This window comes from Symphodus melops (assembly GCF_947650265.1).
Source record: "Symphodus melops genome assembly, chromosome: 1".
Taxonomy (NCBI): Eukaryota; Metazoa; Chordata; class Actinopteri; order Labriformes; family Labridae; genus Symphodus; species Symphodus melops.
In genome coordinates this window covers 15085440-15111281 of record NC_136691.1, presented here as the reverse complement: position 1 = coordinate 15111281, position 25842 = coordinate 15085440, and the positions used below count along the sequence as shown (strand labels likewise).

Sequence of the window (25842 nt, the reverse complement as noted above, 5' to 3'; positions counted from 1 at the left end):
CACTGTTGATTAGTGCCTCTCCAATTTCCAAAAAAGTTGCATTTTATTTCTCTAAAGCACCCATTAGGCACCATTTCTGGCTTCCTCATTTGTTTGTTCTCCTCATCCTGTTTTAACAGCAAACCTTGGAAATCAATCATAGAATCATAGACCATATTAATCAATGGCAGAAGTATTGCGATAAAAACTGATAATACTGTAATATGGTGTTGTCCATTATATAGAGAGTACTTTTCAACATCAATTATAATCCAATACAAAGTGCTACTCAGTGGTGGAAAAATCATCTAGAGAAATCATATTTTCAATATGTTTTTTAAAGAAAATAGGTATCAATACAGCCTTAAGGATTAGAAATGAAAACAATAGAAATACGATTCGACTAAAATAAGGTACAAAGACTTGTGTCAACCTACAAAGATGGGTAAACTCTGTCTGTCGCATATTTGCAAAAACGAATAGTCTACTCATTCAGTGGGGCCGTACTTAGAAATACAGTCAGAGACATGCAGACTGTACAGTAGCCTGTAGTGGAAACACAGAGCAGTATTACTGTGGCTTTAGGCTGCAGAGGGAGGAGGGGGAGGCCGTGTTTGTCTTTTTCAACGCATGGCGACTACAGTAGTCAGCTGTTAGAAAAGCAGGGAGGAGCTGGGTCTAGTTCTGCTGGATGACTCACTCTGTCAACCCTAGTAGATAGGTACAGTCATTCACTGTCGTGCACGCGTACATGCTTTTCGTCAGTCACTCACGCGCAGGCACGTTTTAGAGGGAGCGCGCGCTGCTGAAGAGGGGTTCCTGATCAAAGCGCATCAGGGCCGCTCAGTCTCCACTGGAGGGCGAGTGGTACAAGAGCACCGGGACACTCCGACAGCACAGAGACACGGCAGAGAGTCAGAGGGAGACGGGACGCAGACAGAAAGAAAACACGGACCCTGACTCTGCAGAGCATCTTTTCTTTTTTTTCGCCGCTGGATTAAAACCCGTCCCGAGCCGCAACCAAACACCGAAATCACGTAAGAATCAAACACACTGTAAGGCTGCGTCCGAAATGTCTCTCGCATTGCTGCTGAGGATTTATTCAGAAGTATTGTGCAGATGACTCCTTTTGAAATAGTCTAGACTGCTCTCTATGTAACGTTATTTAAAAATGGTCACGGCTGCTGCTGAGACAGGACCTTTCATTTAAACTCCCATCACGTTAGCTTCAGTCAAAATCCTGCTCGCATCATTCAGACATCGCACATCCTCTCCCTGCCTGTCTCTCTCTGTCTCTCTCTGTCACACACACAACTACTGGAGACTGGAGCCTTTGCTAGCTTGTTAGCAAGACACATTAAAATGAGCTTTTAGCAATTTGGTATTGCATTTGCTCTCGCCTTGCTGGACGTGATAGCTTCGTTTTTAGGTAAATTGGATACAAAGGAGAGCCTCTGTGGATTAAAAAAACTTGATAAAACGCATCGGTTATTGGTGTTTCCAGCGTCTCTGAGGTTAGCCTTGGGAGCTAGCTGTAGCGGGACAGATGACAGGCACTCTGCACACAGCTGCACAGTAACCATAAAAGTCACCCGACAAACCGGACTAGCATGTCTTCTCATCTCTAATATGTACACAGTCGTGTTTACATTGTGGGTTTTCACCTTTAGTATTTGCATCCTGTTTACCTAAGCAATTTTTGTTCTATATGTAATGTTGATTTAATCTGTTGAATTGGTGCATTCAAAGACTGATGCCGCACAGACTGGAAGGCAGCACGTTGAATGTGTGTGTGCTGCAGCTGCCGTGCATGCATACATCTCAGACTGCAAGGTGTCATTGAGTCCCTGTCAGAGCAAAGTACAAGTAAAGAACAGAAACAGTGCCTTTAAGTCTTTATTCAATATCAAATATTATTTTCACAAATTCAGTGCAAGCAATGGATATGTACATTTGACAGTATCGAATGTATAGTTCTTATAATCACCAACATGTCTGTTAATATTTGATCTCTTTTAAGGGAATATATAATCCTCTGTCATGAAAGTTATTGAGGACTACACATTTTAGTCTTGAAGCGGTGACATTGACTCGAGGTTGAACATCACTGTGCACTTTCTGCAGCTTCTAATCTTTTTTTTTTTTTTTAGGGTATGTTTAAAAGAAGGTGTCAGTCTTTTCTGACAGTTTAAATGTCAACTATACAGAGGTTGACAGAGTCAGTCAGGTGGTTCCTTTTTTAAAAAACAAACAAACAAGAAAAAAAAAAACCTGTTTTATCGCACACACCCAAAAGGAAGACAGTGCTATTTGTTCAGTTCAAATCCCCATATGCTTATTTGCGGTGCAAATAGCCTGTCATGTAGGATTTAATGGAAGCTTTCTGATTGGCAGCCTGAAAAAGGTTAATTGATTGATGTGTTTACGTGGGACCATGAGAGGCTTGTTGCATCATCTGTGCTTCTGCTCGCACTGAAAGGGGTTTTTACTTACAGGTTAGGAGCCTTATATTTGCAAAGGAACAATTATTCTGAATAAGCAAAGATGTCATCTAATTTGACCTCCTGTGACTTTTACTGGAAAAGCACAAAAGGTTTATCCCCACCTCTCCATTTGCAAACTTTTCCTCTGCTGCTAATGAAAGATCACAACTATTATGTAAAGAAAAGAAAAAAAAACAAATTGTGCTCTGTGCTTATTGACACTGGCACGGAGACGCTTCTCTAGTGATTATGGAGGCAAACATCACCCTCCCCTCACACAGCGACAATCCCTTACCTGTGGCTTAAAGCCGGACTGTGAAGCATTTTGATGAATCGAGGGGGACTAAGAAGCTTAAAGGCTAACTGAGGGCATGCAGGTGTGTTTATTGTGTTCTTCTTTTAACCAGATGACACTCATCTAGAATTTTGCTTGGTCAGTACCTTTCATGGAAATATTTAATTACACTCTGGAGATGCAGCGTAGTACACTGCTGTCATGTTGCCTTCATTTTCATAACAGGAAAACTACATATTTAAGTCTTTAATGGAAACCCTCGCTGTTTTTCTACTGCACTTATTTTGACCAGGATTTTGGCCCATCATAAAAAAAATACATGAAAAAAACAAAAATCATCCTTTGCAACCCATGATTGACCTTCTATTATCAAGCTGCTGAACAACCTTTATTACATCTTAAATTAAATTTTGCCAGCACTGATGTGCTGTATTATTCTCAGGAGAATTTTGTCTATTTGGTGAGTGCCGACTGTCCCAATTTTGAGAGTTTCCTGGGTATTTCTGAAAGCAACTCTTAACTTGTGTTGCCTGCTCTCTGCTTTTTTTTTTTTTTTTTTCCTTTACTAAGTGAAGTAAAAAAAATAGCATGGATTGAAATGCAGAGCATGGCCGTGTGCTCTGTGTGAGATACAGACAGCGGGAGTGCAATTCAATTTACTGTTTGGAATTGGATAGATTTGAGCGACGTTCCGGTGTTCGTTTAAACTTTGTGTGCGTTCAAGCAGGCACAATCCCAATATTTTCCTCTGAGTCAGAGAAAGGTCGACAGAAAAGCGAGATTTTGGCTCTTTGAGGAACATATAGCGAATAACTGAGATGGTTGAACAGTATATCCAAGTCCTGGCACGTACACGTCTGACATTAAGTCCATGTTTCTTCACAGACTGTGTTGCAGACATATAGTGTTATGTTGATGAGGCTATCAAGTATATCACATATCAAATGTTGCACTTCTATGGGAAGCTATTTGGGAAACCTGTTTCTCTCTGTTTGTATGTTTTCACTTCCACTTACAGATGGAACTGCTCTGAAAATAGAGATTTATCCTTCTTAGGTTTCCCTTGAAGTCCATCTCCCTGCAATGCCAGTTTAGTTCACATCACCATTTCTTTTTCTTTTTTTTTCTTTCAATGATTACTGTCGTGCCACCTCATTCGTTTCCTATCTTTCTTTATTTGCGCTGCTTCTTTTTATAATTACAATAGTCTGGTCTTGGGACGCGTGCTGTCTGCAGCTCCATCACACTGTTTTGATGGAGATGATGAGGGTTTTTTTATTTATTTATTTTTTTATCACGATGCAGTTTTCTTCCCACAGCAGCCTGAACAACCTGTCACTCATCCTCAGGGATGTTTTAAAGCCTGATGGTGAGATCTTTTTGAACGTGGAAGTGACAGACAGGCAGCCAGATGCAGCGATAGGTTAACAGAGAAGCAGCCTGGCACACAAACTGACAGACGTGTATTGAGGGAGAATGTTGAATCACAGCCCTGGATATGTCTGCCCCTTTAGTCAAAGGCTTGCATGAAGCAGTTTGTCGATATAGTGATTTACTTTGCGTTTTTCTTGGCAGGGAAGAAGCGGTTTGTGCTCATCCCTCTGTGTGGTTTGCCTCCGCTCCTGCCCTTTTATATTGCATAGCAGGATTTTAGACCTTCAACCAAATAAGTCCACATTCATGCCATTGTGATTCATGAAATTCTCTTCCTTCCTTCTCTATGTCCTTTTTTGTCTCTGCAGGCAAAGACATGAGCTTCTCCCGCTGAGCCTCGTTGATGCTGAGCTGGTGAGTTTTGATCGTGTTTTTGACTAGGTTACATTCACTCAGTCCTCGTTAGCTTCTCTCCAACCACACTGCTGGCTAACACCATCTGGGAGCGAGTGATGGAAATGCTCTGTTCCTTTTGCCTCTTCATTTTTAGCTTCCAATTTCCAGAGCACCCGGTTCATGCTTGCATATTAATAGCTTAGACTGCATTAAGTAAATTAATTAAAGTGTATGCATAATGTGTATGAAACATATGGCCTCATCCAGCCCACAGGCTTACCTGAAAAGTGATGTAATCTATTTGGATGCGTCAGTGTAATTTAACGCACAAAAAAAAAAAAAGAGGCTGAGGCTCGAAAAATAATCTGCTTCAAGCAGGTGAGGAATGGGGAGGATCGTCCTGCTACTTATTATTAAGCACAGCCATCCAGCCGTCTCATACTTTACCTTTTTATACACGGTGTAGTTGCTTTCATAAACAGATGCTCTTCTTTAAATTATTCAGTATTGCAAACACGAAGCATCAAGAGATGGAAACATTTTGACATCACATTTTTACTACGAGATGAAGAGCACATGAGCATTGACAAGCATTTTGCGTGGATGCTGCTGAGTGCTTCCCTCATGCTCAGGAATTTTTTTTTTTAAAGGGACTGAGAGGTGATTTCTCTCTTTAATATGTTCTGTATTAATGTCATCTGTATTCATGATGTGATGTAGCATGCAGGCTGTCTGCGGCTTCATTTCTAGATTCTTAAAGCTTTATTTTTAATAGAATGTAGAGTTATACATTTTAATTCATCGTATGTACCCGTTCAAAGGCCGGGGAAACTGTATGAAAGGGCAATACATGAAAACAGACACTTTTTTCCAACATTAGCAATTGTGAACGTACTTTAGTAGACACATAAAATAGATACATTAACATAACATGGGACCTTTAAGCACAATACATTTTGATAAATGGGAAAATACCACCACATATGATACTGTTTGGAGGCAGATATGTTTGTCTATCTTAAAGAAGCCTTGAAGTTAAATCATGTGGCTCACTCCAGTGTTAAAGCTAGAACAGCATTATCGCTGTTTGTTTTACAAGCATGGTGTCTGTAGTGACATACATGTATCATAAAAGGCGTTCATATCCCAAGTTTCAACGTGAAGTTTCATACTTTATTCACAGGTTCATCATTCTTTCTCAGATCATACACATTCTGTATACCTAAGATTATCCTGCTGGCTTTTCAAATTGCCTATCTGCTTCTTGGTTTGCCTGGAGCTGATACATTTTGTATGAATTACTTTTTTTTTTTTTTAAATGACTGCACTTTGCAGTAGCATGCTGAGGAGAGGAAAAGATGATATAGCACCTTCTATTGAAAAATCAAAAATGTAATAAGATCATGTAAACTCTATAAGTCACATTCAAATCATGTGAACATTGTTGATGTTGTAAGAAAACCCTCTTTAGAAATATAAATATCTATGATCGATTGCCGTAAATGAATCAGGTTTGTTTTGAAAATACTAAATCTTTAAGGGGTGCAGATGGCCTAGTGGTTTTATTGTGTCTGATGTACGGAGGCTATCATCCTCGAAGTGGGTGGCTGAAGTCCGATGTGCAGGACTTTACCTGCATGTCATTCCCCACTCTCTCTCTCTCTCACTATCTTCTATGGTATCTGAATAAAGCCCCCCCCCCCAAAAAAAAAGAAGAAAAAAAATTGCTAAGCTAATTGTTCTTATGGAAGAGAACAGAAGTAGCTAGTAATTCTGAAAGTCAGCTTCAACCTGAACACTATTTCATTTGCACTAGCCAATGCAAAGCGGTTGCTCATATCTCCCTCAAAATCGCTGTTGACCATCTTCACACCTTGACCATACTACCATTTGAAGCTCAAAGGCCTGCGTCAAAAGCTGCTGTGTTGTTCGCCATCATACAGGAAAGTAGTTAATTGAGGGGTTATAAATTGCTTAACAAATACACAAAAAGTCATAAACATCATCCCAGTGGGATAGTAAAACTATTCATGTGGGTGCAGTGAGTGGGCGTGGCCTAAGGGCTCAGTGGCGCGCTTAGAAAAGCCTCCCTTAAGAGGTTTCTTTCACCTACATGCATGACATTTTTTAGCCATAGCTGTGTCTCAGTGCATCTTGCAGCTCAGTCTTCCTTATTGAAACTAAAAAATCACACTTGATGATTTTTGCGCGTGCGTTTTAATGAAACTGCAGGTCCTAATGATTATAATGAGACATGCTTCCTTCAGAGCTGCAACCCTTTATTGTTGCAAACTTTAAAGTTACACATCACAGATGTTTAAATTGAAAATTCAAAAAGGTGTGATCTCTTTTTTCTTTTTGATAAAAAAAATATGTCAGAAGTAAAAAATGTAGAGCAAATGAAGCAGAAAAGATTTAAAAGTATAGAAATGAATTGAAGTATAATACGATTCAGTGATATCGCTGAACCCGATCGTTACCCCAGTGACCCTGCTGAAGGCTGTCTGTTTCTCGTGCTGGTAAAATTGTCCCTTAAAGTCAAAAATCTGCGACGAGCACGCCTATTAAACGAGCCTGAACTCCAAGTGAAATGACGGTGAAGACGATAGAGTGTGTGTTGCACATAGCTGTGTGTTTTCCCTGCAGCCTGAACGCAGACACTCATGTCGGGAACACGTGTACCAGCAGAATACCACAAAGCCACCCCCCTGACCTGCAAATTTCCACTTCAATCATAAAACTTAAATGGCTGACATTGCTCCAAGATGTGGTTATGCATGAAGTGAATCCATTGAGTCATCTGTCCTAGTTTAATGGCTCTCATTTAGTCGCTGTCATTACATTATAACATGTGATGACACTTAAGTACGGATGATTGTTAAAAATCAATCCTTATATTTTTGAAGACAGTAGTAATATTCCTCAAATACTCTTTTGTTGTTCAACATAAATACAATCTGAGCCTTAACCAAAGTTTAGAAAATAAGGATTTTCTCTTAATGTTTCCTATTCAAGGCAAAACATTTCTTCCTCTTTGTGAAGCGAATGATCTGTGGCTCTCATGCAGCCCGATCCTCGCGTGGTCATCCAATCAGAACATCTGTGACATTAAAATGTTTTGGGGTTTTTTTGCTCCAAAAAGGTGAAATCATTTACGACAAACTCTCAACATTGACACTCTTGTTTCTCTTGGACAAATTAAAACAATGATCTGAAATCACGTATACACAACGTGCAATTGTTTTTACGTAGAATCATGTCTTTGTTGTTTGATTGTTTGTTTGTTTGTTTTTTTTCTATATCTCAACATTTTTGTAAACGACGGAAACCTCAAAATCATTCTCAAACACCTCAATGATTCTTCTCAATTGATACTTCTCAGTGACAGTGACTCTCAATTCTAAGTGATTGTCAAGGCTTACATAAAAATCAAATCAAATGAAAAGTCCAGAATAGTTCGTTCTTCCAAATATTCATCCTAAAACTTCAGGAAACATCTTGAGCCATACTCTCTCTCTCTCTCTCTCTCTCTCTCTCTCTCTCTCTCTCTCTCTCTCTCTCTCTCTCTCTCTCTCTCTCTCTATATATATATATATATATATATATATATATATATATATATATATATATATATATATATATATATATATATATAAACGAACACCATCTGCTACACTTAGACCTACAGGCAATGTAAAGTCACCATTTAACCAAAGTCTTTGGACTGTGGAGGGCAGCCAAAGTACCCAGAGTAAACCCAGACATTAATATGAATAACCTGCACAGAAGCCCTGTCAACAGGGATTCAAACCAGGAACCTCCTCACTGTGAGGAGGTTACCTTGACCACCACCTGCAAACAAACAACGGTCTTTCAACTTACCATTTTAAAGCTAAACTCTCCTGATCATAATAATCCACGAATCCAGTAAAAGGTAAAAGATTTAAACCAAACGCATTAACGTGCCCTAACTAGTCATTGTTAGAAATAAGCTCTACTGTATTTCCAGTGAAATCATCCTGGTTTGGATTTAGGCTTTGTTCCTTTTCTGTAATCAAAGTAAAACGTGATTTTGTATCAAGTCTGTCAAATGAGGTCACAGGGTGACCACTTGGCAAGGAATCCTTCTCACATACTCAACGAATCACTTTGGGATCATGGATGCTCACTCTTGTCGGTCTTATCCACTTTTCAAAGGCTCGGTTAATCCCAGCATCGCCCTTTGCTCTCGAGCCTGATATAACTCAACACCACTCCCTCAGTGTCAGCTTCAAATATCACATAACTGATCAAAACTCAACATCAGCGTCACTGTTCCAGATGTTGTAGATAAATCTGCTAGAACAGTGTTGGAGGCTGAACGAGAGAGAGAGAGAGATCAATGATGAGTGTGTCTTCACTACAAGGGTAAGTGTGGCTCCAGGGTGAATATAATGACAGGGGTATTCTCTGCAGACTCGCAGAGAGAAATATAGAGAGAGATGAAGCGCAAGAGAGAACGGGGAGGAAGCTGCTTACTTTCACTCCAACTGTTGAGAGCTGCCGTCATCAAGTCAATATTTACTCTGTCTTAATAAAAAAAGAAATGGCAGCTTTAGCTTAGCTGATTCAGTAGCAGGCAGGGGGGGAGCATCCTGGTTTGTGTTGAAGGTTTTGAAGAGAAAACGGCACATGAGTGATATTAAGTGTAGCTCAGATACATGTGTGACTGTAAACTAGATATGAACTGAAAAGGAAAGCTGCTAACACCCCTCCTCTACTCCTTTGTTGCTTTCCCTCTTGCTCCTTTTTAGATGCACTCACGCTGTCAGTGTGCACACTCACTTTACCCGTGGCTCAATCCACTGTGGGGATACATGTGAACGCAATTTGCACTTCCAATTAAACTGTCGACCTTCGCTCCAGAATGCAAAACTTGATTTTGCACCGTCCTCTCCTGGATAGCTATTTTTACCCAGCCAGCCCAATGATAAAGAATGGGAGCTTCACAATTCACTGACAGGGATGATTGAAGTCAGCAAAATGATAAGTACATTTTTCATCCTGTCAGTATTTGAGAAAGGAGAGCTATTTAAACACTAAACTAAAGTCATAATTGATTTTTAAAATGTTTTTTCTGTTAACTTTTATTCTCTAATCTCTAAAATAGAGCAAAAGTCACCAGGCAGAGAAAAAGAGAAATATTAGTAGTGGTAGTAGGATAAGAATTGTTACATCAATGAATACGCATTTTCCCAGAGACATGAATGAGTCCCAAACTTAATAAACGCCTTGACTCTTAAGCTGCAGTATTTGTATTTGTTTATTTTTTTTCAGAATATTTTTTATCATTGCCAGGTACATTTACATCTACGAGGAATTTGTCTTGGTGTATTGGTTTGAAGAAAAAACGAGGCTAAAATAACAAGTACTTGAATAAAACATACCATACCATACCACATTTATTTATATAGCACTTTAAATACAACCAACATTGTGCTTTACAATACACAATACAACAATCGTCCAAGATCAATCATACAAGATACAAAGCCACAAAATATCAAATACTCATCATGAAACTGTTGGGAAAGCCAGAGTGTATAAATGAGATTTGAGGCGTGTCTTAAAGACCTGAAGGGTAGGAGCTTGTCCTATACTCAGGGGCAGATTGTTCCAGAGCCTCGGGAACATGAGAAGCAATTACCAATATATAAAATAATGTCAAATATAAAGGATATTAAAAAAGGTTGCATGAAAGAAAACATTGTTTATGTTGTTGTGTGATTGTACACAGAACTGCAGCTTCTACTCACTTCATTCTGGCAAAGGCACATCATCCCACTGTGAGTTGTTTTTGAAGACCAGAATCGTTGAAATGGACCCAGTGATTAAAACCAACCCATCAATAAAGTCACAGAATGCTGCTGCTTCAACTTAGAAACTTGTGATTCTCTGACTCTTGCATTGTTTTGGTGCTGAACTTGTTTCATGGTTAGATCGCCTTCATCGTTCATTTCATCAATCCTTGAGTTCTCTTTAGTTATAGAGGTTGTTGCCTCTTTAAAAAAACACAACAGCTGATTAAACTCTGTATAAACACTGAATGAAACATTATCAAGTTAAAGCACTTTGAACTACAGGCCACATTGTTGCCAATGTTAGCATCAAGACAGTACCTGATGGAAACTCTGTAAAGGTCTGGCTGATAGCCGGTGCTCATAGCAAACTGACAAATGGGCCTTCTATGTGTAAAACATGAGACCCATGAAGCTCAGTAGATCGTGGCACCAAACTGAAAAAAGAGGAACAAATTGTTAAAGCTTTGAATCAAACTGCCAAACTCAATGTAATTGACAACACACGGAAGTACAGCCCAAAATTATCTGTAAGCTCGGTTGTTTGTGGTGCAGCCATAAACAGTTTTCCACATCATAAATGAAAGTGTCTAATCTTAATATAACTGGACCCAAAACCAGTGCAACTGCAACTTTTGCGTCTTTCAGAGACAATATGAGTTCTTCAAATGATTAAAAAAGCAGTTTGAAGACATGGCTGAATGCTGATAAACAGCAGAATCGAGCGAGCTAGCCTAAAGCATGCAGAGCCTCTAACTCAGCTCCAACACATGACTGGCTGGTCAGATCAGATGACTTGATTAACAGCAGGAATGTGCCTTCCTCCTCTGTCTACAGCGCTGCTCTTGTCTTCCTGGGACTGGTGAGGTGTGTGTGTGTGCGTGTGTGTGTGTGTTTGTGTGCGCGTTGCATGTGCCAGAAGAGCATCTTTAATCAGCCCACTTCTTTACGGAAAAAAACCCAAAAACGAGTCCAAGTAATGATGTAACATTTAGCAGCTGAGCTTATCACTTATCCTGCTCAGCTAAGTTGAAATGCAGAATGTGGAGCACAGCACAATTGTCTCTATTTTATTATTGACTTGCATAATCTAATGGCTGCGAGGGAATGCCTGCTTTTCTACAGATAATCCCAGAGTGCAGGAATGAAAGGTATTTAATATGAGCCTAATTTATGCCTTTAATTGTTTTTATGCAGCCAAAGACAAAGTGGACTTTTTATGTTTATTCTTTATCTAAGCATTTACAGTTCATAAATGAAAGGAGAAAAGCCCCTCTGACTGTTGGACCAAGGGAAACAAACACATCTGTGGCTGAGTATAAACGAGGGACATAACAAACAGCTCACTCACATGGGTCTCTGAACTGTGCCAGAAGTCCAAGGTCATCGGCCGTTTTTCTTTCGACACTACTTGTATGTCATTTAAACAAACCTCGAGTTAGGGACATGAATCTGTTAGATGGCTTTTCATGAATAACTGAAATAACATCAGGAGAAGAGTGTTATGGATCTTAATTTAGTTGATGCTGTGGGACAGAGTTTAGATCATACATACATATATATGTGTGTGTGTGTATATATATATATATATATATATATATATATATATATATATCACACATTTGTTTGAGAGTTGAGTAAGCTTAACTTAATCTAAGAAAGACAGAGCTGGTTAGTTATTCAACAACAAAGTTTATCTAACCAGAACTTTAAGTTGATGATAAAGTTTGTCTGACTGATTTTAATTTTGATACAAATATCTTGAAGAAAAGACTGTAATTGTTGAATTATTCAAATCCTTTGACTTAATTCTATGAAAGTGTTGACAGTTTTTTAAATTAAATGTCACTTTCATCGTTCACGGCCACACTCTCCGTCACACTTACAGGCCTTGTTACTTTAATCCCACTTTGTTCAATGCCACCTGTCTGCACTCTGAATGACGTTGTCATCCCTGAGTGGTGCGGGTTGCAGGCTGATTTGGCACCTAAACAACCTTGGGAAGTATAGTTCAGCACAGTGTAGTACTACATGTACTGACATTGTTTGGGCAGAAAGACTCTTTTATTACAGCTCATGAGTATGAGAACTCGTTTAACCGAAACCGTCATCAATATCTATCATGGTTTTTTAATTAAATAGAGGATTCTTCCTGTTTTCTAAATTATTTTACATTTATAATAGAGGTCAATAGTGACTGCCCACTTTTTCAGTTAAAGTCCTTTTTTTATTAATATTGAATGTTTTCCCATTCACATCCTCTACTGACATGTCACACAATCCTTACATCAAGATATTGGCGCCTTGTACAAGACAACCAGCAAACATGTACGTATACTCGTGACTAGGACTGGACCTGAGAAAAATGAGATCGCCATAATTACCGTTTTATCACCCAGGCCTACTCGTGACTATAGTACATATGAAGCTTGACACCTATGAGTCGATTTTTCACGATTTCATGATTAATCTTTACGCCCCTTTTGTAATGCTAACTTTATTTGTACAGCGCCATGAAAAAGAAATGTTTACAAAGTGCTTTGATAGTCGAAGCGAAAGAAGGGAGTCAGGACAATAACAGAATGAATATCAACAGTCAGGCAAAAAAAAAGTAACACAATAGTATGAATGCAAATACAAGGAATAAGAAAGATGCAACAGGCAGGTAAAACTACGAAGCAACTCCATGAAAAAAAAATCCAATAAAAACAACCAGCAGACGTGCCTAATGAGGGCATAGCACACATATGTGCTTCTTCGGTTTAAATCTCAAGTAAACGTGAGCCAATGTAAGAACACTACGAGAGATCACGGTACATTCTTTCTTCTCTCGGTGTTCCTTCTGGATCATATGTGTTCTTGAGCAGGGCACGCCAAGCTCTGCCAGATACCGAACACGCTGCGTGAAACAACCAGAGTCAAATAAAGGCGAGTCCTACTCCAGTAGCTTCTTCATCTTTCTACATACAGCATACAGCAACATGGAATTATTGTATTCTCGAGGCTTCATCTGTTTCATACCTGCACAGAGTATGCTGCTGTGTAATGGTCGTTGATATCAGCTGAGGTTCATTCGTTTTCTTTCTCTATCATGTTCATTTGTTTGTGATTGTAGCTTTAAATCCTGGATAACTTTGCTGTTAATGTCATCCTAAAAATGAGGCCGTTTGAAGGGGAGACGGGCTCTCCCAGTGTGCATGCGTGCGTGCGCGTGTGCAGAGACACCCAGATGTCATTTGGTCCGAGTTAAAGAGCGTCATCCATCACTCCTCAATGCGAAAGATGTGAGGCTTTCTGTGCGAGCTCACTCTGAATCACTAAGGAGAAAAACTCTCCCTCTCACCTCTCTCTCTCTCTCTCTCTGTCTCTCTCTCTCTCTCTCTCTGCCGTCTCCTGACAGCATCACGTAAAGAAGAAAAAAAATGGAGAAGTTAAAGTGTGTGTGAAATGTTTTAGTGTGTGCGCAGCTCTCTCTTTGTCTGGCTGCCTCCTCTTCCTCCACCCTCGCTCTCTGCTTCTCTCAGGACTCGTCTCCTCTTTCTTTACCTCCCATTTCAATTTCACCCACGTTCTACTGAGAAGACAGCCAGGAAAAAAAAAAGTGTTGTTTCAAGACAGTCATTCATTCAAGCCAGAGCTGGAGTTTCATTTCATTCGTTGTTCTTTTTTTTTTGTTTTTCTTAAGATGTGAGAAATAGATCGCAAACATCGTAAGAGCCATTTGATTAATGAGGAAGTCTGTTCTGCATTATCACCTCGCCAAATGTTGCACAGTGAAATGTATACAGACAACACAATCATCATCTCAGGTTTACAGACTCTCCACACAGTAAACAAAACGTTGTGCAAACACATACATATATGTGCATGCACTCAAGCTTTTTTTTTTTACAATCAACGTATTTTAGGAAATGGAAGAATGAAAGAAAGGACACTCACATCATCAGTGTGACTTTACATGGTTAAAAGCTAAGTTGTTAAAGCTATATAAGGTATAGGGGATCTTATTTCCTGTAGGATCTTTATGGTCAAATGTCCACTTTATGTTTTGTGTCTGCAGTGTAATCTGTTGAAATCCTCTGCACTCTCAAATGAATGATCGGTATATATTTCAAGGTTTGTGTAGAGTTATTGGCTATTAGTCCAAACATGTCCCTTCAGTCCACAGAAAACTTTTCACTTCTCATTCTCCCGTCACTTTTTCCTCTTCGGCATTTTTGACAGCACTTGAACTTCGCTGTCGTATTCACCTGACTACGACACAGTGCGGAAACCACATGGTCGCAATTGCAGTTAGAAATGGCGAATTCACCAAGCGTTGTCCTTGGGAAACCTTGGTCTTCATGATAACACGCGTCAAGACTCTGACGAGGGCTGGAGGGTGGAACAAAATATGCCGTATGCGGCTGCCTTGCACTTTTTTTTTATGTGCAGGAAAAACCCTGAATAGCTTCTCTGAGTATCAGCTGGTTACCTGGCAACAGCACAACAGCAAGTCAATAGGTTCTCAAGATTACAGGAAAAAAGTGTCTCAATAAGTGGTCTTGAAAGTCCTAAAAGTTCTTTTTTAATCTCTGTTGGACTTTTGAACAGAGCAGGCTGTCCTGTTCTTTCCTCTATTCACCTTTTTCATTTAACTCGTACACCATGAAACTACTTCTCCGTGTGTTTATATTTCTGACAGACCGTTAGAATAAACCTGCCTTCGTCACATCTTAGTTCTTCAGCACTTTCCAATCTGAACCCTGCAGCTGTATGGGACAGCAGCTTTATAAACAGTTGCGCTGGGATTTGTCAAAGGGTTCCTCTCCTCCGGTCACAAAAGTGGTGTTGTTTATTTCCCCTTCACAGAGACTCTCAAAAGAGCGATATAGAAGGAAGAAAAAAGAAAAAAAAATCTGACATCCGGGATGATATGAGAGTGTCCTCCTCTGCAGTACACTGACGGGTGCTGTTTGTTGCTGCCAAGCAGGCAACAGAGAGTCCCACAGAGAGCTGCGTGTCAGGCTCCCAGCTGGCTCGATCTCTTGAGTTGGGGTCACATGCTTTTAGCTCTTGATTCTCCAGTCACTTTCTTCGCACCTAAACAAGCTTCCTGTCACTGTTCTGGTCTTTTGCCTCTCAAAACACACAGCTCTATTTGTCTATGGCTTATCTGCAGACATTAAAAGTAAGCCCAACTTTCCTGTATGTGTGTGTGTGAAAGTATGTGTGCTATTTTAAAAACTGGACTATTCATAGTAACATTGATAATGTCACTTCCCCCGCCACATCCCATCTACTGATATCTGTGTGGATGTGTGTGTGTGTGTGTGTGTGTGTGTGTGTGTGTGTGTGTGTGTGTGTGTGTGTGTGTGTGTGTGTGTGTGTGTGTGTGTGTGTGTGTGTGTGTGTGTGTGTGTGTGTGTGTGTGTGTGTGTGTGTGTGTGTGTGTGTGTGTGTGATAACAGTGCTGTCCTTTTAATCAGCACCCCGCTGTGGTTCCCCTGTGGAGCTGTGTGATGATGGTGGAGCTGCCTCTGTTTACACCGTTTCAATCCTGCGGCAGGTGGGGGTGAGATTACCAGCCTCTCACCTGTTGCCCTAATCAAAGGAATTATTGCCACACAATTAATGAAAGTCACGCGGAATGGCACCTTTTGGGGGGGGGGGGACACATACTGTAATCTCACCCACTGAACGTGCCTTTCAGACTGTAAGCACGTTCTTTGTGGCACATTGTGTATCCGTTCCTCGACTCTGCTTTAAGTTGGATCAGCTGTGATTTTCCGTGCTGACACTCGTGCATGTTGAGTTCTGTTTGGTTGAAGTTGTCGAATCTTACTTTTTCAAACCAACAAACGGAACAGAAAGTAACAGTGCTGTTTATTTTCACTCTGCAGGACCTGAAGTAGGAACAGTGTCCTCCGTTTGGAATAATCTGTTTTGTATTCTGTCACTTTTGTTGCCTTGCTTTGATGACGGATGACTGCTGGAAGCATTTTCTACTTCATAAAAAAACCACGAGCACTGACGGTGTGTTTTTAGTGTGGTTCAGTTCAGTCCCGTCTCTGAGCTTTTGAAATGAAAAAGCTTAAGGGTTAAACTAAACTAAAAGAATCTGCCATTGTGTATTAATGCAATGAAGATATGTCGTGGAATCGATATGAATTTCCTTTCCTAAACGTTCATGCTTGCCAACCTCAGAGAAAAATGAAAAGCACTTTTTAGAGAATCCAAACACTGTGGCCTTCACCTTATTGGTCAGAAACAAGCATGTCAGATGTGTTGATAACATTATTTTCTCCTTTTTTGGGCTTTAGGCACTCAGCAGACTTCAGGATGCATATTGTTATGTAGATAAAGATCATTAGAAGGACTATTTGAGCAGAGGTCCTGGACTGTTAAAATGTGGCCTATGGTTGCCCACCATGTGTTTGGCTTATAAAACAACCGGGGGCACATTGACCCCCTTTGGATCCAGAATAGGCTGATTTAATGTTGAAATAAAAAGAACATTCGCTGCTAGTTTCCTTACTGCACCTGTGCTACTTTACACCTCATGTAAGACCATTTAAACCCTCATCTTATCCCTCTCACAGTCCAGCCTTTGACCTCCGTGAGGGCGTCTCTGTAGCTTCATCACTGGTTTATTAAATGACGATTCCCCTGTTTGTCCACCAGCTGTCCCTTGAACTCTCTGGATCTCACTGTTGAGTTCTCACCAGGAGGCTCAGCTGAACATTCAATACTGGTTTCTGCATACATGACACAACTTCCCTTTTTTTTTCTCTCTCTCTCTCGGTGCAGAGTATCCACTGATCCTCTCCCACGGTGGAAGAGGCCTGTGAACAGCTCTCAGCCGTTAAGGCCACTTGACATGTGGAATATTTGATCTACACAAGCTGCCACTGTGGGAGAGGATCACTCACATGAAGAGGAGATGAAACTGAGAGAGCCCATAGATGAGTCCAAACACAGAATGGATTAAGCACGATCAATACTGAGTCAATCAATGACTGATTACCTGTCGAAGAAATGTCAGCTCCCGAAATTACTTCCTGATTACTAATTGATGTAATTGATTTGTGTTGAACTCTTTCATGAAGCAACTCGTTTTTGGTTCAAAGACCAATAAAGACCATTTCATCACGGTAGTCTGAAGCCCAGATTTCCTTTGATACAGCTTTAGGTCTTCCCGCCCTTCAGGTAGCAAAAGAGGCACAAATATTTCAGTTTTACAAAATCAGCTCTTCAACCAACACGGCATGTCCAGGTTTGCTGCATTCTGAGTCACCACTAACAGCAGCCATGCGTGTTTCAAGCAGCTCTGTGTCTTACTAAGTAAATACAAGATTGTCTTTCTGTCCAAAATGAATGTGACATTAAACACCAGCGGAGTAACTGAATAAAGCAGTGTCCAGTAAAGATGTCTTTAGAAGGAACAACATGCCCATTGAGTAGCGTCCCTGCCATGGTATCACTGTATTATTTTTTTCATATCAGTTTCCTCCTCTTTGGATGACAGTTGAAGTTGCGTTCAATGCAAGTGCGCCCTACAATTCCACCATATTGTCCGAACTATTTAAAGTATAAGTAAGTAAAGCATCAATGTCAGCATAAGTTTCATCCCACCTTCATCTAAATGAGAACGTTACATGGACAGCAACTTCATTCAGTGTCCTCCCTTCCATTCATTTATAACGGTGCCCCTCAGACGCACCAAATGTTTTTATATCCTCGTTTCACTGCAGCAGGGCGCCAGCATCTTTTTTTTTTCTTTCTTTCTTTCTTTTTTGTGCGTTCATCTTTCCTAAGAAAGACATGTGTCTCATGAGGGCGAGTTTTCTTCTTAGAGACACATGTCCTTTACGGTTTTAATCAAGTCTTGTTATGGGTGTTCATGAAACGCAGATAGTTGAGCGTCTCTAAAGACGGTTCCCCTGGGAACGACACATCGTTCAGGAAACGGGCATCCAGGACGTAATGGACAGAGAGCCGGTGTAAATGACCAAACAGTGGGAATGAAAAATGTCTCCAGGATAACATCCTTAGGATGCTGTGATAGCATATATTTGTAATTTAATATATGCTGACATCAGAACGCGTGTTCAGTAATCTGGTACATGTTACAGTGTTGTCGTCATTCGACACTCATTGAGTCTCTTTCAATTCTCTTAGAAATAAAAACCTTTTGATTGTCTGTATGATAATCCTTCTGCAAACCGGAACAGAGTCTCCAGTCACAGGATACGCTTTTATACTGAGCTCACAAAAATAAACATGAATAAGAAGGCAAACTCCTGGATGTAAATAGACTCTGCTTCTCCATATATGGTTCTTGACATCCATCCTGTCGTGTCTTCATTTATCTATCAAAGTGTATATCTGGCATGAAGAGAGCGTTCCTCTCCTGTGTCAGAGCAGTGACGATGAGGCGAGGTAAGAAACTCGGAAGTGTTGGACAATCTGTTTTGTCTTTGGTTCGGAGGCGTGAGGATATAAGCAGTCCTGCCTTCTTTACCACCTTAGTCTTCTTCCTTTTTATAGCTGCGTCTCACTGACCATCGCTCTGACCCGATCTGTCCTGAGCAGATACGTTTGATGCTTCCAGTTGACTCCGAGCAGACACGGAGGTGCTGCCTTTTGTCTCATTCCCACCTCGCTCTCTGACGAAGGCAGCCGTTCTTTAGGGAAGCTTTTTTTTTTTTTCCGAATAAAAGTTTATTAAGCAGAAACCAGAGGAATGATTAAAAATCTACAAACGCCAAATAGGATGAGAAGAACGAGAGAGAGAGAGAGAGTGATTACACCCCTGTGTGTGTGTGTGTGTGTGTGTGTGTGTGTGTGTATGTGTGTGTGTGTGACGAGCTTGTTTGTGTGTCAGTGTCTCCCCTGAAGGCATCACGAGTATCTGTAATAACTGTAAGTGTACAAGATGCAGCTGAATAATGAACTGAAACTGGAAGCTGGATTTGTGCAAATTACACGTCACTAATATCATGTTTGCTCCATCCCCCCCCCTTTCCTCTCTCTTTCCATTATCTCTCTGATCTTCTGTCTAGAGTGGTCCAGTGCTGTCCTCCGTCGTGTCCCCTCCCCTCAGTTTTCTGTCCCTCTGTCTCTTACCTGGTAAGTGCAATTTTATTTAACTCCCACATATACATCACAGAAGCTTTCAAGGTGTTTCAGTCCTTTACATAATCGTCAGCTCACAGCCTTGCATCAACAGCAAATCGCTGTGGCCATTAAAACACACTCGGTCATTTTATTGTGCGTCGAAGGGGGTTGTGATGGCGACCTAGTGCTTTGCTTTCTTCAGATTCAGACAGATGTACGATTTAGAAAGAGTTAGAAAAGTGCAGAAGACAATGCTTTGTTGTTACACAGTGACAAAAACAATTACACACAGTTCAAATTCAATAGCACGGATGCAGTGGTCTAATATTGATCAGTTCTGGACTTCTTAATATGAATGGATCAAACAGAGGAAATGGCCACAAAAGCCAGTTAGTCTGCTGTTTGTTTGTTGTTTTTTAGCTTGGATGTAAAGTACAATCCAGAGTTCATGCCTCCATATAACTGCAAACTGTTGTTTAAAGTGTGGCTGAAGGGAGGAGAAATCTGCTGTAAAAGAGGAAAAAAGAAACTAAAAATGACAAGGAAAGCTACACAAGCCACATTTTAGCCTGCAGTACGTTTTTTTTGGAACAATAATGTGTTATATCGGTCCAATTTATTTCCTTGTAAAAAACAAAATCAGTGTATTTTCTTGTTGGAGCTCGTACTTAGGTTAGAGTGTCTCTAATCCAGGTGTTATTCGTGTTAAACAGTCAGCTACAGTCCTGAGCCTTACAAAAGACGACTGATACGACTGACTTTAGTAAAGATCACAGAGGAGCTTGACGGATCAGTTTTTTACTGAAGCCATTTTTTGACCTCTAAATAATCGTTACAGTGCCAAACAAGGAGAAAAAAAAGGTCTGTCTGTATACACAGCCGGCTCTACATCCACAAACTTGCACCTGTAACCTGCTGAGTTCAGTTTGAATGAGGATTTTATCACGAAGTCAAGCTCGTAAAAGCTTATCAAACTTCACACCTGGCTCTCACCTTATCTCATCAGTCGTCTGTAAACGACCTCATCTTGTTAAAGGGTAGGTATATGAACCTTCTTCTTCTTCTTGTAAACTTAGTTATAGTAAAGAATACAACATACAGAGTCGTCTTTCATCTGATGAGGCAGAGATTCTGCCTTTACAGAATGTAACAAACAACTTCCAAGTGCCAGGAAAGGTCTGATGTTTTGGCGATGTAGGAAATAAAAGCAATGTTTAGCAGGAGCTAAATGCAGCAACACAACACACTAGCTTTAGTTACAGGACACTATCATCTGCATTAAAGACCATTCCTCGCTAAATGTACATTTAATGTTGAAATGAGTCCCCTCTTTGGATCCTCTCAGGCACTGCTTTTTTTTTTGTAGAGAATTAAGGGACTGTGTGTGTGTGTGTGTGTGTGTGTGTGTGTGTGTGTGTGTGTGTGTGTGTGTGTGTGTGTGTGTGTGTGTGTGTGTGTGTGTGTGTGTGTGTGTGTGTGTGTGTGTGTGTGTGTGTGTGTGTGTGTGTGTGTGTGTGTGTGTGTGTGTGTGTGTGTGTGTGTTCTCTGGTAAGGCATGAGGGTTGGTTGGTTTGGGTGGGCTACACTGTCCTTCTGTCTCTATAAATACCCAGTATCCCATTCAAAGCAAAAATGTGCTTGTTGTGTGTGTGTGTGTGTGTGTGTGTGTGTGTGTGTCTTTATGACGCCACTGCAGCCAGGCAAGCTAGAGGCTATTACTGGCCGGCCAGGTTGCTATGGAGACCAATGGTGTCAGAGCAGAGCAACATCTGTGATGTGTTTGTCAAGAAAGGTTTTCCTCTCTCGGTTTTTACCTTCCCTGTCGCTCTGCCAGTCTCGTTCTTAAACTCTTCGACTGATGAAAAAAAAAAAAAAAAAAAACTCCAGCCTCTCACCGTTAGGGTTTTCAAATATTAGTAAACCGGACACTTGAATGTTGAAACGATTTTGAAGCTTGTTATTTCTTGGCCAATTGTTCAGCTGCTCTGTGCTCAGTGGTGCTCACAGTCGGCCCTCAGGGCGAGTCAGTCAGCGGGGACCCCGGGACTCTTTCACTGGCGCTCACACCAGTGGAAAGCACACATTCTAGGGAAGCATTTAACCCCTGCTCCCTGTCTTACCCCCTTCCTGCACCCTCTCTCAACAGCTCCCCTCTCTATATGGACATGTTCTATTTCCACCGCTCCTTTCTCCTGGCTGCCTTATCTTCAGCTCAGCGGGGCACAAATTCTCTTTTAATAGGTACTTATTTGGGCAACAGGAGAAATCCCATAGTTTTGAGTAAGTGCTTCTCCCTCCCACTATCATCCCCTTTGCTCAGTTCTCCTCATCATAACATCTCAAGCTTCTGTTTGTTACTTACTTTCTCCTTGGCTGGGTAATCCCTCACACCCCATGTTTCTCTATGAGAGCGGTATCAGTCAGGAGAATGGAGGAAATGCTGCTATTTTAGCAGTTTACATTCTCTGAGATGGAGATGACCCGTGTTGTGGAGTTGATAGTATCATGTATTCTAAAGAAACATTTTAATCATCGAAAGGCACTGTGTCAGGGATGCTATAAATTCTTCTTTGTCATATCCAGCAAAACCGTAAATTTTAATGTGGAGGGAGAAAAGCGAGGGAAAAATGTAATCCCTGATAAATGATTTACATACGTGTAAAAATAACTTCACATGGGTCAATGAGAATATGTTGTGTCTCAGTGTGTGTGTGTCCTCCATATCTTTGACCATGTTTGGGCAAACCTGGCTGACGAAGGTCTTCTGCAGTAAATGTGTGGCTGGGCAAACTGAACCTTTGACTTCTTAATCTGGTCTAATTGAGACCGTCACACACAGGACAGAGCAGCACAGGGGGCTGTGATGTAACATTCATTTTGGGATCATTTGGTATTTTTCACTCGGCGGGCATTCCTTTTGCAGAGGCCAGTTATCTAACATCCATTCTAAAATTAACTGGCTTGTGCAGGTTGCCCTGAACCCACCTTCATCACCTCCAAGTGAAACATCATCCATACGATCAGACGAAGCCTTTATTAGATTCTGGCTGTGTCCTCACATGCCTCCTGGAATATTATACTACTGATTTGAAATGTTACCTCTTGAGGAAGAGCGTGGACCAAAGAGACTTGAACTCTTAAGAAGGTGTGTGATTGATTTAGTTCACACTGATCACAGATGTGCTGTTTACTCAAACTCTTTCATTTGATCAACACCTTGCTAATGTTTACATATTATGGAGTTTACACACATATATCAAGTCTTTCAATGCAAATGTTCCAGTTAAATGTCCTTTTTATTAACCAAACGTGGATGCTTCGCCTCATGATAAATGACTTTTACATATTCCATTTGGTGCCTTTATTTACAAACCTCATGTAAAGGACAAATAAGGTACTGAAACCCAATTGCACAAAACAAATACAATGTTTATTTAAGCAAAAAGGCAGAAGGCAATCGAAAACGCGCTTATTTTCAATGTCCAAACTGAAATAACTACAGCGGTAATAAGTACACGAACCACGAGGAATCACCGGGAACCACAGAAAAAAAAAACAATATGAACACACAAGGGAAACAAGCAACACTATGATTGACTGACCAAATTAGAGCAGAACATAACAAATAAGCAATACGAAACAAATACACAAACAACAAAACTAAACAAGTCCAAATCATGACAACAAATATTTATCATTGTGCTAAACAAAGCTGCTTAAACCAGCTATATTGCGGGGATTCCCATAGTTAGCTTAAATCTTTTGTTCATTACAATTCCCTGCCTCAAGGTTTATTTGTATTTTTTATTTTATTTTTTTGCTCTGCTTAATTAGAAATAAAAGTAGTGCAGGTACAGTTCTGCCGTCTGTTTACAGAACGCAGGCGAGGTTTTGAGCACAGAGCTGTGTTCTAGTCACAGGGTACAGTTATGTGTGCTAATGCGTCAGCCTGGCCCCTCCACTTCATTACATTCAGGGAACTCCCTGACTAAGTGCCTTTTTAAACAAACACACAAACAAATTCATACACACACAGCGTCCAACATGCCATGTGCTCTAAATAACTCTGATGAAGATGGTGGATAATCTGGGGATAGCCCTAACCCTTCTCTCTTACCTCCTCTGCTTTAATCCTTCTGCACACATAAACAGACACAGACACACACTCAACATTCATTTCACAAAGACTGTAGACCCTTATTTATGAGTGGAAGGCTCTGTCCATTAGGCCATGTGTTTAATTCTTTGTGTAACTGAATTTGGCAGAGGGCAGAAGTGGATGACTATATATAGAACTCTTGAGTATGGTTGTGTGTTTTATGATCTCATTTACATCCACATCTGCTGTTCAGTCGGGATGAACCCTGGAGACTGGCCTAACAAAGCACTTGTTTTTCATAGTGAGGGAGATCCTTACTGCTGCATTTGAATAGTGAGGAGTGTACATGTTTTGTGTGTTACCGGTGTGTTGTTAGTGCTTGTGTGTGCACATATATGTTTTGTCGGACCACAGTTGGTCACTGTCAGTGTGTGGGACTAAAAGTCATCCCATGCTCGAGTTAATTATGTAACCCAGGGCCAGGAGCGTGATGGTGATCCTCAACTATAAAAGGCAAAGAAGAGAACCGAAAGGGTCATTCGGCTTGGAAAAAGACATTCTTCCCTTCAGCAGCATATTACTTCCTCAACAACAATCCCATAGAAACAAACATTGATACCGATTTTTTTGCATGTAACCAAAGAAAGGCTTATGTCAGCCAGAGGACAGCAAAAACTTTTCTTTTTTTTTTATCTCCATGAAATAGCCCTTTATATCTCCCCATCAATTCTGCACACATAGAGCATATTATTCATTTATGTGGGATCACAAACATATGTGTTTCAAAATAAAACGTTGTTGTCTACTAAAGACAAGAGAGACAGACTTTTTTGTTTTTGTTAAGAGAGACTCGACCTTTTCATATTACACACAATATATAAATTAGAATTCTTCATGGAAGAATACCAGAATAAATGTACTATATTAATATATATATATATATATATAATGTTTGTTGTATATATATTAGTTTTTATGTTGCACATTTTGTGTTTAGGAAAAAATAATAATTAGTGTAGCAACATACAGTAATTACCTTTTTTGAGGGTATAAATGGTATGGGATTTAAGTCAGTGTTTGACACATATGCACCTGAGGCTACCCAAATTCATGGATACCATCTAATGGACTGGGTTCATGATTTTCAAACACTAGCAGGATTTTGAAAGTAGCATTCTCAGTGTGCCGTCTTCACCCACACCTCCCCTCTGCACTCCCTCAAAAACCACGTCTCTCAAGTTCATGCACTTGCACCATCTATCCAGAAGCGGACCTCAGCTCATGCTTTGAGTGTGGGCTCGTGCATGCATGGGGTAGAGATCGAGCAGGGAGACAGGGAGGCTTGATTGGTTCATCAAACTGGTACCTCTTGGCAGACTTACAGAATTACAGCTCCTATAGATGACGGATTTCCTTAGTTCTTTGTCAGATCACATGAATTATTAATTACTGTCAGGACCTAAAGACAATTTCAACCAAAATCTTAAAAAAGTGTATCTGGAGGAAATGATCAACTCTGCCTTTAGGACTATTTCAGCTTCACTCGAGCTGTTTGCTCTACCAAAAAAAACATCTACAACTCCCCCACACTCACCTCCTTCAAGAAATCTCTAAGAAGTCACCTTTTCAACACTGCCTACAATCACTAACTCCCATCCTCCGCTCTTACATTGATCACTTGTTTTTGTTTGTTTTTTTGTCAAACGGTATTTAGAAAAGTGCTTTATAATGTATTATTATTATAACACCAGATGCATGATTCTGAGATGTTAAAAGACACAAAATAACAAATTAAAACAGAAAATATTTGTTCAAAATAACTCATAAATATATTTGGCGTACATACAACATCTACAGCCAGGTGTGTCTGCCTTAAAGTCATTTAACATTCCGACAAAAAGCGTGGAACTTTCTGGTAAGAAGAGAGGAGGCGAAATCTGCTTCTACATAAACATAGGTTGGTGTACAGCTTTCCCAGTCGGGAGTTCTCATTTGTTCTGGTCAGTGTTTCCATCCCTCCTCAGGCCTGTGTAACAGAGGTTACAGCACCGAGCTCACCAGATTAGAGATGTGGAGGAAAAACTCCCACAATTGCTGCTCATCATTCTGAGGGATATTGACTCGCCATATCTCACCCATAAACTTCCAAAATACAGACAACATATAAAGCGTCCAACCAGGGATGTTAACACACTGGGTCGCTGCAATGTCATTTTAAATGGACTCATTGCTCTGTTCCCTATTCAACTTTATAATGGGTCAGAAGACAACACAGTCCTT

At 40.4% G+C, this 25842-nt stretch overlaps 1 protein-coding gene across 2 annotated transcripts in view; it reads left to right on the top strand.

Moving 5' to 3' along the window:
- Window positions 1-751: 751 nt before the first annotated feature.
- Window positions 752-25842, top strand: part of plcb4b (phospholipase C, beta 4b) — a 63357-nt gene continuing 38266 nt past the window's right edge. The window contains exons 1-3 of one of the 2 annotated variants that reach the window (XM_079365533.1): window positions 752-1016; window positions 4500-4545; window positions 19409-19475. The gene's annotated coding sequence lies outside the window, so the exon portion shown is untranslated. The remainder of the gene's footprint in view (window positions 1017-4499; window positions 4546-19408; window positions 19476-25842) is intronic. The other variant, XM_079365532.1, reaches the window with a different exon arrangement.